We start from the raw sequence: 14,176 nt of genomic DNA, 5'->3' as shown, positions 1-14,176 counted from the left end.
GGTGAAACGGACGCTGAATCAGGCACTGAGGAGCACTGGTGGAAAAACAGATGTGGGAGCCAGGCTTTGGAGAGTCTCACGGCTACCTCAGCTCAAAAAATATCCCAGAGTAAGGCTGGATAAAAAAGGAAGACCAAGGGAGAGAACGTTCCTCGGGCTCAGAGTTTCCCTGATCTGAGTGATGTCCTTTAATGTCTGGCAGATAGAATCAAACCTCCTATGGACAAAGTTGAAAACATCAGCTCTAACAAGGCAACATGCTAACAAGGACAAAAAGTTACTGAAAGATACAAAGGACCAAGTACCTCTTCCATGTGATTTATATCCCTTAACTCATGAGGACCTACAACCAGCTTGGGAGTTTGGTACCATTAATAATACCATTTTACAGTTGGAAAACTGAGGCAGGAGGTTAAAAGTAACCATGTTAACCCATCAGTACAAATCCACCTTTGCCAGAGATCCCAAATATTTTCTAGCCATTCCCCCAGCAACTCTGAATAAGTGGATTGAGACACACCATGAAACAAACTGGAAAAAAAAAAAAAAAAAAAGAAGAAGAAGAACAGACCTACTTTAAGGAGGAGGGTTCTTAAAGAGCCAGAAAAAAAAGCAAGTTGCAGCACAATATATAAAACTGCATCTTGTAAGGCAATAAAAACGCAAATCCTAAATAATGTGTGTTTCCTGTGGGGATATGTGTATGTATATATAAATATAAAACATATATATGTATATATACATATAAATATATTTATACATATATAGGAGGCGACTGGCTGGCTCAGTCGGTGAAGCATGTCACTCTGGATAATGGGCTCATGAGTTGGAGCCCCACGGTGGGTGTAGAGATTACTTAAAACTTAAAAAAAAAAAACTTAAAAAAATCTTTATGTATGTATATAGACTGGAGTTACATATATAGTATATACATAAATCTATTTATTGGGGGTTGTGTGTATATAAATACAGTCATTATGCAAATATGCACATAAAAGCATATGTATTTATATGTATAATAAAACTATATTTTATGTATTTATACATATGGGTATATATATATAGTTACATGTATCCACACATATGTCCTCACGTTATTACTTCGTGTGTTTTATCGTCTTAGGATATGGTATTTTGTATACTGATCCGTAACATATGTGCGTGTGCGTGTGTGTGTATGTGCTAATCAATATAAAATATAAAAATAAAAATCAGGACGCTCCACAGATAAAGTGCTTACTTCTGGGGAGGGGAGAAAGACTGAGATTGGGTGGAACGATCAGTCGAAGTTTTACACCATCTCGAAGACCACGGAGAGGGTAGGCCCGGGGCGCAGGCTGGGGTCCTTTGGGGCGTGGCGAGAGCCAGGGCCCACGCCCCGCGGGCCACCGCCCAAGGACCAGCCCACCAGGGCGCCTGCGCCGGGGGCGCGCCCGCGCCGGACCGGCTCTTCCTCTCCTCCTGGGAGAGAGAGAGGGCGGAGCCTGCGGTAGGGCCCGCCCCCTCCAGCGGCGCGCAGGAGGACGGGGCGGATGTTCCGCCTCGCGGGACGTTACTTCCGGATCCGGTGGCAAAAGGCGCGCGTTCGCGCGTTCGGAGTTAGAGCTGGGTTTGTAGGATGTGTGGGGTGTGGCCAGCGCGGTCGGAGTTGCTGGGAGGCGGTTGAGGGGCCCGGGAGCACGGGGCAGGGGGCGACGGGGCGAGAAACTCGGACCCCAGCCTTAATGCGAGGGGCCAGGTTGGATATCCCAGTAAAGAGAAGGGCTTGTGGACCAAGAGTAGGAGGTCGGAGGATGTGTACGGGGGTCACCTCGGTTAACCGTTGTCAAGACAAGCCACAACCGTCGGAAAATCTCAAAGCAGGAGAATATAACGGAAGTCAGAGGCAGACGCTCCCGCCAGGCTCAGAGTTACTCTGATTCGGAAGATCACGCTCAGCCCACGGCAGCTGGAATCCAGTCTCCCAGAAACCAAGACCAAAGGATCCCACCTAACCAAAGGAAATAACACTGGCCATAAATAGCGGGTTTAATCCTCCCCGCGATCCCGTAAGGTTCGGTGGTAGTAGAATCATAAGGGAGCTGCGCCATAGGTTAAGGACTGTTTAAAATCACAGCTAGTGGTGGCAGAAGTCCCTGTACACGTTAAACTGGATACAGAGGTGGTTTTTCAAGTTGTCTGTGACATTGACATGTTGGAGACGCTCAGTTCCCCTTCCGTTTGGGGAATGGCTGAGTTAAGTACGACATACTGTTGTACTAACATGGGAAGCTCCCCGGGGACGTATTTTGGGAGTGGAGAATAAAATGCAGATCGCGGAACAATACATATTTAGTCATTCTTTCAACAATACATATTCAGTCATTGCTTTCTGAGGGGCCAAAAACAGCCCCTCAGAACAATGCTGTTTCGTTGTGGTACATACTTATCTCTGTAAATGAAGAAAAACTGGAATAATGTATAGTAGACTGATAAGAGTGACTAGGGAGGGAAGAGGGACAGGGATTTATGGGTGTTATGTTCCATAGATAATAACTTCAGAATGACTAGAAATTACATTTTTGGGGACGCCTGGGTGGCTCAGTGGGTTAAGCTTCTGCCTTCGGCTCAGGTCGTGGTCTCCAGGTCCTGGGATCGACCCCCTCATCAGGCTCTGCTCAGCGGGGAGCCTGCTTCTCCCCTCTCTACCTGCCTCTCTGCCTACTTGTGATCTCTTTCTCTCTCACACATGAATAAATAAAATCTTTTTAAAAAAACTTTTAAAAATTACATTTTTATCCTTTTGAGCGTCCACTCTGTTATAAATGGCATTTGAATAGTTGGGGAGATACAATTCGCCATTAAGGGGTGAAGAATTGGGGGTTATGAGAATACGAACAAAGGTATTCTTGTGGAATTCCCAAAAGAACATTAAAAGAGATTTTGAACGAGCTCTATTTGTTTAGTCTCAAAGAGCTTAAAAAACTGCTTTCCTAAACCTGTTCTAGATCTACATTAGATGGCTCATTGGATGGAAACTGAAAGTCATTAAGTAATAATCATTTTTTCAAATTTGCATCCTGATAGTTTCAGTTGAAATATTTTATAGCCTAACTTTATAAAATAGGGATTTTTATTTACCAAGCTATTCATTTCAATGATACTATTCATGATTCACTAATATACTTGTTAATTTTGTAACCCTATATTAAAAACTATTAAAAACGAAAAGCATCTCTTGCCCATTGCTCTGCAGTTGAGGCCCCCAAACTGAAAGAAGTCAGTCCCAGGATTGACGGGGAAGTAACCCACCCAAATCGGCAGTAACCACTTGAAGTTGCCATTTAAAATATATCAGTGGATGTAAGGAATGTAAGAACCAATTTTGGCTTGAAGATCCCTGGGTTACTCAATTTGTTTGAGAAAGGAAAGCAGACATAGATGTGCTCACCCCTTTGCTCTGGGACTTCCTGGCAAGTGGTTGGCAATATCCCCATAAGTTAGGGTTCTAATCCTGATGACATCACAACTGTTGCTTGGTAGCCAGCCAGGTGAACAGAATTTTTATGAAGTGTTGGTTTAGGGCTTTCCTTACTCTGGTAAGATGCTGGAAGTCTAGCTTAGGATATGTGTTCATGATCGCTGTATAACAAATTACCCCCCCTCCCATACACATACAAAAGCATATGTTTTTCCTCACAGTTTCTAAGGGTCAGGAATCAGCAGTGTAGCTTGGTGGTTCTGACTCAGTCCATTGGGTTGCAGTCATCTGACATCTCAAGATGGCAGCTTCCCATCTACTGGGGTCCTCATCACATGGGCCTCACCATTAGGGCTGCTCACAAACATGGCAGCTTGTTTCTCCCCAGAGCCAGAGATGAGGGAGAAGGAGCAAGATGGAAGCCACAGTGCCTTTTAAACTAATCTTAGCAGGTTCATACCATCTATTCTCTGTATGTTAGTGATCATACAGACCAACGTTAGTACGATGTGAGAGGGAACATAAAAAGCATATGAAGATGAGGAAGCAGAGATCATTGGGGGCAATCTTGAAAGCCAGCTTCCACAGTGTGAGACCATTTCCTCAAACTCTCACTCTCATTGATAATTACCAGATACCTACAGGATGCCTAAAGCCGAAGTAGAAATAGAGGAATTAGGAACACTCTACAAACTGGAGAAGGTCAGCACTGATACAATTTCCTTAACATCAGATGGATGACAGGAAGAGGATAAAATATATACCACCACAGTTTTACACCCCATACTAAACTCATTATTAGTTACCTTGTTAATATTCTTAAATAACCATTTGTTTATCGATCCAACTGAGACAGTATCTCTTAATTATCCACTAGATAAAAAATCAAATTTCTTGGGGGCATCTGGGTGGCTCAGTCGGTTAAGTATCAGACTTCAGCTCAGGTCATGATCCCAAGATCCTGGGATTGACCCCTACATCAGGCTCCCCGCTCAACTGGGAGTCTGCTTCTCCCTCTGCCTACTGCTCTCTCTGGTTATGTTCTCTCCACTCTCTCTCTCTGACAAGTAAATAAAGTCTTTAAAAAAAATCAAATTTCTACCTCTTACCATCTTTTTTTTAAAATATTTTATCTATTTGACAGAGAGATCACAAGTAAGCAGAGAGGCAGGCAGAGAGAGGGGGAAGCAGGCTCTCTGTCGAGCAGAGAGCCCGACATGGGGCTCGATCCCAGGACCCCGGGCTCATGACCCGAGCCGAAGGCAGAGGTCCAACCCAGTGAATCACCCAGGCACCCCTACCTCTTTCCATCTTATTACTTACTTCCAAACATGTATGGAAATAACATTATACATTATATACATTATAATGTAGATATATTATATGCATTATACATTATAACATTATACTGTTAAGGTTTATAGAACTTACCTTCTGTTGGGTAGCCATAGTACATGACGTCATGATTAATAAGGGTAGCTAGTGGTGGCTTCCTCTGATTGATGTCCCCCCAGTTGAGAGAATTGACTTTGATGTCCATGTGGATACTGATGGGAGGTCTTCACTTTAGCGGGTTTGGTACTGGGCTTGGTAGAGGAGAGACCAGATTGGCAATTTGTGCACACACATAAACAGGTGTACAAATACAGACACACACATACACTGCCCAAATGAGGAAGCCATTCTCTGGAATGCCAGTGCTTTGTTCCAGAGTTTCTGGAGTTGGTGCTCTAATTTGGGCTAGACTGAAAGACGTTTGTAACTCTAGTAACAAAGAAAACACTGAGTCTGTGGCATGATGTGACAATAGAGACCTACAAAATATGACCATTATATTCTTCTAATCAATTTTGAGAATGCCCATCCTTGCCATGAAGAAGTTTCCATCTCTTTAGACAGTTTGACTTTGCTTTACTGTGAGGGAAAAGCGATACTGTACATGCAGTATAGGTGGAGAAGCTGGGGAAGGGTGGCATCTGAGCAGCCAAAGATCAACAATTGTTAAATCATTGAGATTTCTGTCCTACTTCTTGTGTGACTCTCTCCCTGCTCTAGAGGCTAAAACCACAAGAACAATTTCTGCCTGTGCTCTGACCTCTCTCATGAATGCTTATAATTCATGGGTCTTACTTTTCTGTTCATTCATCAGTGTAATCTCAGACTACCATGAGAGTGGCCTGAGCAGAGACTGGCAAGGAAGGCTGGAGTAGCTCTTGAAAGGCCACATAGGCCATGCAGGGAGTCTCAATTTTGTTCTAAATGCAGTAGAAGGGCTGACCCATCCCAAGACCCAACTGGCCCTCCTGCTTTCATCTTCAGATAACTACTTTCCTTTTTGAGAAATAGTTTTTGGCCGGGTACTGGGCCTTAGTAGATACCGAGTGCTTAACTATGGGCCACCAATTTACTATACAACTTGAGCTGCTTATCATGAACTGGGCATTATCTGCTCCACTAAGCCATAAAGTTGGGTGTGTGCAGAAGCACATCCATCATGGACATGGTATATGTGAGATCATGCCGAGGCAGGCCCTGATGCACAGATTCCATGGAGAAATGGCTCACGTGTCTGTGGCTCCCACTCCTGCTACAATACCTTCTCTCTGCAAGCCTGCCTGTATGGCTTCGTGGGGAGTTCTCTATGATCAGAGCTTATACAGAGGCAGGGAAGACTCAGGTCTTGTTTTCAGATGGTTCTGCACCAAAGACGGGCACCACTAGAAAGTGGACAGCTGCAGCATGATAGCCCTTTTCTGGGACATCCCTGAGGGACAATGGTGAAGGGAAATCCTCCCAAGGAACAGAACTTCCAGGCAATGTATCTGATTGTTCATTTTGCTTTGAAGGAGAAGCAAGATTATACGTGGCCAGATACGTGATTATATACTGATTCATGGGATGTGGCCAATGATTTGGCTGGATTATCAAGAACTTAGAAGGGATATGATTGGAAAATTGGTGACAAGGAAGTTTCGGGAAGGGGTATGGATAGATATGTCTTAGATGGGTGAAAAATGTGAAGGTATCTGTGCTCATTGTGAATGCTCCCCAAAGAGTAACCTCAGCAGAGGATTTTCCTAATCAAGTAATAAGATCACCCATCTATGGATACTAACTAGGCAGCCTCTTTCCTCAGCCACTCCTATCATCACCCAATGGGCTCATGAACAAAGAGGCCATGGTGCCTGAGATGGAGATCATAAATGAGCTCACCAACATGGACTTCCACTCACCGAGACAGTCCTGGCTAGAGCCACTGCTGAGTGCCCAGTCTTCCCGCTCCAGAGACCCACGCTGAATCCCCAATATGTTGTCATTCCCTGGAAGCAGGTCAATTGCATTAGACTTCTTCTCTCATGGGAGGAGCCATGTTTTGTTTTTACTAAAATAGATACTGTGGGTATAGATTTGCTTTCTCTGTGTGTAATTATTCTGCCAAAACTACCTTTGTGGACTTATGGAATATCTTATCCACTGTCATGGTATTCCACACAGCATTGCTTCTGATAAAGGAACCCATTTTCCAGCTAATGAAGTACGGTCATTGACCCATGCTCATGGAAATCTCTTTGGTTTATTTCCCACTTCCTGAAGCAACTGACTTGATGGAATGGCTGTTTGAAGACTCAGTTACAGTGCCGGTTAGGTGGCCACTCCTTGAAGGTTGGGGGTAAGGTTCTCCAGAGAGCTGTTTATGTTCTGAGTTGATGTCCAATAAATATATGGTGCTGTTTCTCCCTCATCCAGGACCTACAGGTCTGTGAATGAAGGACTTGAAATGGGAGCGGCACTACTGGGTATTACCCTCAAGTGAGTCTCTAGCAGTTTGGTTCCTGCCTCTGTGACGCTATGCTCTACTGGCTTAGAGGTGTTCATTCCAAAAGGAGTTCCAAAAGGTCCTATTTCTTCTACCAGCAGACATAGCAACGATTCTACTAACCTGCAAGTCAAGACTGTCACCTAGTTGCCTCAGGACCTCGGGCTCCTCATGACGCTAAACCAACAGGCAAACAAAGAAGTTACTCTTCTGGCTAGGGTGATTGATCCTATCTACCAAGGAGAAATTGGACTTACTTCCACAATGGAAGTAAGAAAGAATCTGGAATACAGGAGGTTGCTCACGGTGACTCTTAGTATTATCATGCTTTATGATTAAAGTCAATAGAAAACTACAACAACCCAATCTAGGCAGAACTACTAATGGCCCAGACTCTTCAAGAAAGGAAGTTCGGATTACCCCATCATAGTGAAGAACTATGGCCAGCTGAGGTGCTTGCTGAGGACAAGGGAATATGGAATGGGTAGTGGAAGAAGATAATTCTTTACAAATACCAGCTACAACCTTATGACCAATTACAGTAACAAGAACTGTAACTGTTGAGTAGTTGTTCCTTATTTTGTGATGATTGTGTTAGTGTAAGTGTGTGCATGCATATTATCTATCTACCGAATATCTTTATTTTCCTCATTCTCTTATCCACTTATCATGTGATGTAAGATGCATTGACTTTATATCATAATATTTAAGTACTGTTAAGTTTACATCATAGTTTTTAAGTTATAAGGTATCTGAGAAGAGTGAACACCACCCAAGGACGTTTCGTCCTCTTCTGAGGAAAGGCGTAGTGCACTTCTGGTTTTGGTCCTGATAGTTGTATCATGTCAGGCAGAAGTATGACCTTCTCACTGTCTTTGTTTGGAGACTAAATATGGGATAACAGGATGCATATGGACGACAAGGGATGGACTTGTGATATTTAATTTAATGTGTCAACTTGGTTGGGCCATGACCAGGTTTTTGATTAAACATTATTCCAGATGTCTCTGTGAGGGGATTTTTTAAAAAATGATTTTTTAAATTTATTTGACAGAGAGAGAGAAAGCACAAGGAGGCAGAGCAGTAGGCAGAGGGAGAGGAAGAAGTAGGCTCTCCGCTGAGCAGAGAGCCGGATGCAGGGCTCAATCTCAGAACCCTGAGATCATGACCTGAGTCGAAGGCAGAAGCTCAACCCACTGAGCCACCCAGGCACCCCTGTGAGGGGATTTTTGGTGAGATTGACACTTAAATCAGTGGATTTTGTGTTCAAGTGGATGGCCCTTCATAACCTGAGTGCACCTCATCCAATCAGTCAAAGGCCTTCCTAGAACCAAAAGTCTGACTTCCTCCGAGCAAGAAGGAATTCTGCCAGTAGATAGTCTTTGGACTTGACCTGCAACATCAGCCCTTCCCTGGCCCATCCTGCAGATTTTTAAAACTTATTCTTATATCTCCCCCCTTTTTAAAAAAAATATTTTATTTATTTATTCAACAGAGAGAGAGATCACAAATAGGCAGAGAGGCAGGCAGAGAGAGAGAGAGAGGAGGGGAAGCAGGCTTCCCGCTGAGCAGAGAGCCCGATGCGGGGCTCGATCCCAGGACCCTGGGATCATGACCTGAGCCGAAGGCAGAGGCTTAACCCACTGAGCCACCCAGGCGCCCCCCCACTTTTTTTTTAAGATTTTATTTAATCTGGGAGCCCAATGCCAGACTTGACCCCAGGACCCCAGGATCTTGACCTGAGCTGAAGGCAGGGGCTTAACTGACTGAGCCACCCAAGCACCCTCCCTTTGGACACTTTTATATGTGCCCAAGAATGCATATACATGTATATGTCCACATGTCTTATCACGAACATTGAACACAACACAGCTTACGTTGAAGGTTTTATGATAGTAATAATAATAAAATAGTAATTGCTAACATTCATTGAGCACCGTGTCAGCTCTACTAACTCATCCTGTTCTAAGTGCTTTCGCAAATACTCATTCAATCCTCATTACAAATTTACAGGCAAGGTATAGTAATTATCCTATTTTATAGTTAAGAACATAGAAGCAAAGCGAGATTTCCAAATAAATAGCTTGCCTGCCTCAGGTCACACAACCTGCTCTATTTGGGTGCAACCAAGATTTTTTTTTTCACATGTCATCTTTCATTGCCCTCTACTTTTTTTTTTAAATAGCAGCTTTATTGAGATAATTTATATACTACAAAACTCATTCTAAAATTCCGTTTGAAAGTATAAATGACTGGTTTTTACAATACTCGGAGTTGGGCCACCATCACAACTAACTGATTTTTTAAAAGATTTTATTTATTTATTTGACAGAGAGAGATCACAAGTAGGCAGGGAGGCAGGCAGGGTGGGGGGAGAGCAGGCTCCCCGCTGAGCAGAGAGCCCGATGCGGGGCTTAATTCCAGGACCCTGAGATCATGACCCGAGCCGAAGGCAGCAGCTTAACCCACTGAGCCACCCAGGCGCCCCGCCACTAACTAATTTTAAACACTTTTGCCACCCCAAAAAGAGATTCCTTTGGGGCTGGATTCCTATTGGACTCCCTTATACGTTCCATCAATAGGGAAATAAGCGAACATATTATATATGCAAATGAATACTATAGAACTGTTACAATGATTCAGTTAGATTCAAGGTGTTAAGTTAGTGTACTTCATGCAGTAGGTGGAGAAAAAAAAGATCACATGTGAACACATACACAGGCAATTTGGTCCTATATAGTATGATGCCTTGTATGTAAAATTTTTAAAATACACCCAAAAAATATTATTCTAGGACATATATTTATTGTAGAAATATTAAAATATGGATGGGGGCGGACGCCTGGGGTGGCTCAGTCCGTTAAGCGTCTGACTTCAACTCAGATCATGACCTCAGATTCCTGCAATTGAGCCCCATGTCAGGCTCCCTGCACAGCAGGGACTCTGCTTGTCTCTCTACCCACAGCTTGTGCTTTCTTTCTCTCAAATAAATAAATAAAATCTTTAAAAAAAAAAGTATGGATGGGAATGATATCTGACTTAATTTCTTTTTTAAATATTTTATTTATTTATTTATTTGACAGAGAGAGATACAGCGAAAGAGCGAACACAAGAAGGGGGAGTGGGAGAGGGAGAAGCAGGCTTCCCGCTGAGTGGGAAGCCCAATTCGATGCTGTGGGGTTCAGATCCCAGGACCCTGTGATCACGACCTGACCAAGGCAGACACTTAGCTGCTGAGCCACCCAGGCGCCCAATGATACCTGACTTTAAAAAGGAGATTACCTCTTAAGACAAAGGGAGGAGAGTGGGCCCAGAAAGGGCTCAAAATAGGAATTTAACTACATCTGTAGATTATTTTTTTAGGAGAAGCAATCCTTTATTTTTGTTTAGATTTTATTTATTTGACACAGAAAGAATGCGCGAGAGGGAGAGTACAAGCAGGGGGAGGGGCAGAGAGAGAGGGAGAAGCACGCAGGACTCAATCCCAGGACCTCAGGATCATGACCCCAGCCAAAGGCAGTTGCTTAACCAACTGAGCCACCCAAGTGCCTGAGAGAAGCAGTCCTTTTTTAATATTTTTTTTTACTTATTTATTTGAGAGAGAGAGCATGAGAAGGGAGAGGTCAGAGGGAGAAGCAGACTCCCTGCTGAGCAGGGAGCCGGATGTGGAACTCCATCCCAGGACTCTAGGATCATGATCTGAGCCAAAGGCAGATGCTTAACCAGCTGAGCCACCCAGGTGCCCCAGAAGCAGTTCTCTTAAGAGAAGCAATTCTAAAGCAAATACAGCTTAATGTCAACAGTTGTTAAATTTGGGTGTGGAGACATCAGTGTTTCCATTATTCTTTGTACCTTTTTATATGTTGGAGGATTTTCACATTTTTTATTCTTTTTCAAGAAAGCAAGTGTTTTAGGGTTCTCCAGAGAAATAAAAACCAGTATACAGAGACAGATTTGTTTTAAGGAATTGGCTCACACAGTTATGGGGGCAAGCGAATCTAACATCTGCAGGATTGGGGTGCCTGGGTGGCTCAGTTGGTTGGGCGTCTGCCTTCAGGGTCCTGAGATCAAGCCCTGTGTTGGGATCCCTGTTCAGCAGGGAGCCTGATTCTCCCTCTACCTCTTCCCCTCTCCCTGCTTGTGCATATGCGCTTTCTCTCTCAAATAAATAAATAAAATCTTTAAAAAAAGGGGGGACACCTGGGTGGCTCAGATGGTTAAATGTCTGACTTCAGCTCAAATTGTGATCCCAAGGTCCTGGGATTGAGCCCCAGGATTGGGCTCCCAGCTCAGCAGGGAGTTTGCTTTTCCCTCTGCCTCCTGCTCCCCTGCTCATGCTGTCTCTCTGTCTCTCTTAAATGAATAAATAAAATCTTTAAAACAAACAAACAAAAAACACAAAAAATTTTTTAAAAAGGTGTCCAAAGAGAACCTCAATGGGAATTAAGTTAGTGGATCTTGGGTATGCACCATTTAATTTTACTCAATATCACTAAGTAGTTCTTTAGTGACATATGATAGGTTCTTTTCCACCACATCCTCACCTACACTTGGTATGAAAGACTAACTTCGCAAATATAGTAGTTTGAGATAAGAGTTCACCGTTTAATTTGCACTTACCTGTACCTAGCGAAATTTGTGTATCTTCTCCTATGTTTATTGGCCATTTGGGTTCCTTTCCAGTTAATTACATGTTTATATACGATGTCATTCTATTTTCTAATTAATTTGTGGGCAGCCTGCATAAAGTGGGTACAGAATAAAGGTTGACTCATGTTTTAGGCATGGGCCGGTGGTTGGATTGAGTTGTACTCGAATGAAGAGAAGCAGCGGAAAACTAATTTTAGAAGGACTATCCCGAGTTTGCTTTCAGAAATTGGAAGTGCTTTTGAGTCATCCAAGAGAACAAGTCTGTGCTGCAGAGATACATTTGGGAGTTGTCAGTGTATATAGGGTATGCAAAGTGATAGCAATACATGTGGTTATCTCCTGAGAGAATTTGTAGTGGCGTGACAAGAGCCTACAGAATTATGTATGTGGCAAAGGAGAATCCAGAAAGGGATCCTGAGATGAAGGGTCAGTAAGATAGAGAAACACTAGAACTGTGTGATAATCATGGAAGCCAAGAGAGGAATGTGCACTTTCCCGGCCCCAACCCCCACCCCCATTTTTTGTAATGGCTCCATGGTGTATCCCCAACTGCTCTTCTATTTGGAAATTTGGATTTATCCCAGGGCTTTTCTATTATAAACTACACTTTGATGAACACTCATATAGATTTATCTTTCTTCACCACCCTGATTATTTCCTTTGTATATCCTCCTGTATGTAGATTAAAGAGTAAGCCTATTTAAATACTTAAAAAAAAGATTTTATTTATTTATTTGACAGAGAGAGAGAGAGAGAGAGAGAGATCACAAGTAGGCAGAGAAGCAGGCAGAGGAGGGGGGCAGGAAGCAGGCTACCCGCTGAGCAGTGAGCCCGATGTGGGGCTCAATCCCAGGACCCTGAGATCATGACCTGAGTTGAAGGCAGAGGCTTAACCCACTGATCCACCCAGGCACCTCTAAATATTTTTTTATTATAAGTTGAATATTATTTTCTAGAAATGTTGCCTTCATTTATATTCCCACCTGAATGGGTTTGCTGTTTTCTCCATTCTGGTAGTGATGGAAAGGGGCAAGAACTGGGCAAGAACATTTTTATTGGTTGCAAAGTGTGCCATTGTATGGATGTTTATAATTTACTCAATTATATTGTCTTCTTGTTTTTGAAATTATTACTAGTGTTGCAATTAATAGTTTTAGCTGAATCTTTCTGCTCATTCTTAACCCGCTCCTTGGAATAAATTGCTGGAAGTGGAATTGATGAGTCGAAAGTATTTGCATTTTTAAAGTTGTGAATGCATATAGATAAATCACCCTCCATAAAGGCTGTGTTCTTCCCATCAGCTGAGTGGAGAAAAAGGCATCCCTAACCTTTGGATGAACCACATCCAAATTGCTTCCCATCAGGCTGAATGCATTCCCTATGGTTTTATAAGGAGACTGTGCTCAAATAAAATTCTTTTTAAAAAAGACTTTATTTATTTATTTGACAGACAGAGATCACAAGTAGGCAGAGAGGCAGGTAGAGAGGGAGAGGGCGAAGCAGGCTCCCAGCTAAGCAGAGAGCCCAACGTGGGGCTTGATCCTAGGACCGGAGATCACTACCTACCCGAGCTGAAGGCAGAGGCTTAGCCAGCTGAGCCACTCAGGCGCCCCTCAAATAAAATTCTTAAGCAATACCGCTTTTACACATAGCGCTGGGGATGAGTCTCAAAGTCTGAACAGCTTTTTATTCCAGCTGCATTATCTGATCTGGAATCTAAGAATTATCTCCAACAGCATTGTGTCGGCCACCAAGTCCTCAGAGACATTCCCAGAGGGCAGAGGATTTCTGAAGCTAAGGGCTTCAAATCACAGACAATGTGGTGTACACGGCCATGGGGTCACTTGGAAAAGGTGGTCTCAGGTTTGAAATCACTTCCACGGGAAGTTCAGTCTTAAAAGCAGCGAATTTTTGTTAGGTTAGATTCACTTTGGAATCGAGGTTGTATTTCACATTTTGTTGTGTTTTAACGGGTGACCAAAATAGGTTCAGTTGTTGTTGAGGTAAATCTTGTCTTTTTTTTTCTTTGAAAAACAAAGGAGGAGTGGTGCCTGGGTGGCTCACTGGGTTAAGCCTCTGCCTTCTACCCAGGTCATGATCTCAGGGTCCTGGGATCATGGGGCTCTCTGCTCAGTGGGGAGCCTGCTTACCCCACCCCTCCCGCCCGCCTGCCTCTCTGCCTACTTGTGATCTCTCTCTCTGAAAAATAAAAGAAAAAAAAATTAAAAAAAAAAAGTAAAACAAATGAC

Source organism: Lutra lutra, chromosome 18 (assembly GCF_902655055.1).
Source record: "Lutra lutra chromosome 18, mLutLut1.2, whole genome shotgun sequence".
NCBI lineage: Eukaryota > Metazoa > Chordata > Mammalia > Carnivora > Mustelidae > Lutra > Lutra lutra.
The sequence above is the reverse complement of the archived record's forward strand: the minus strand, read 5'-3'. Positions refer to the sequence as shown.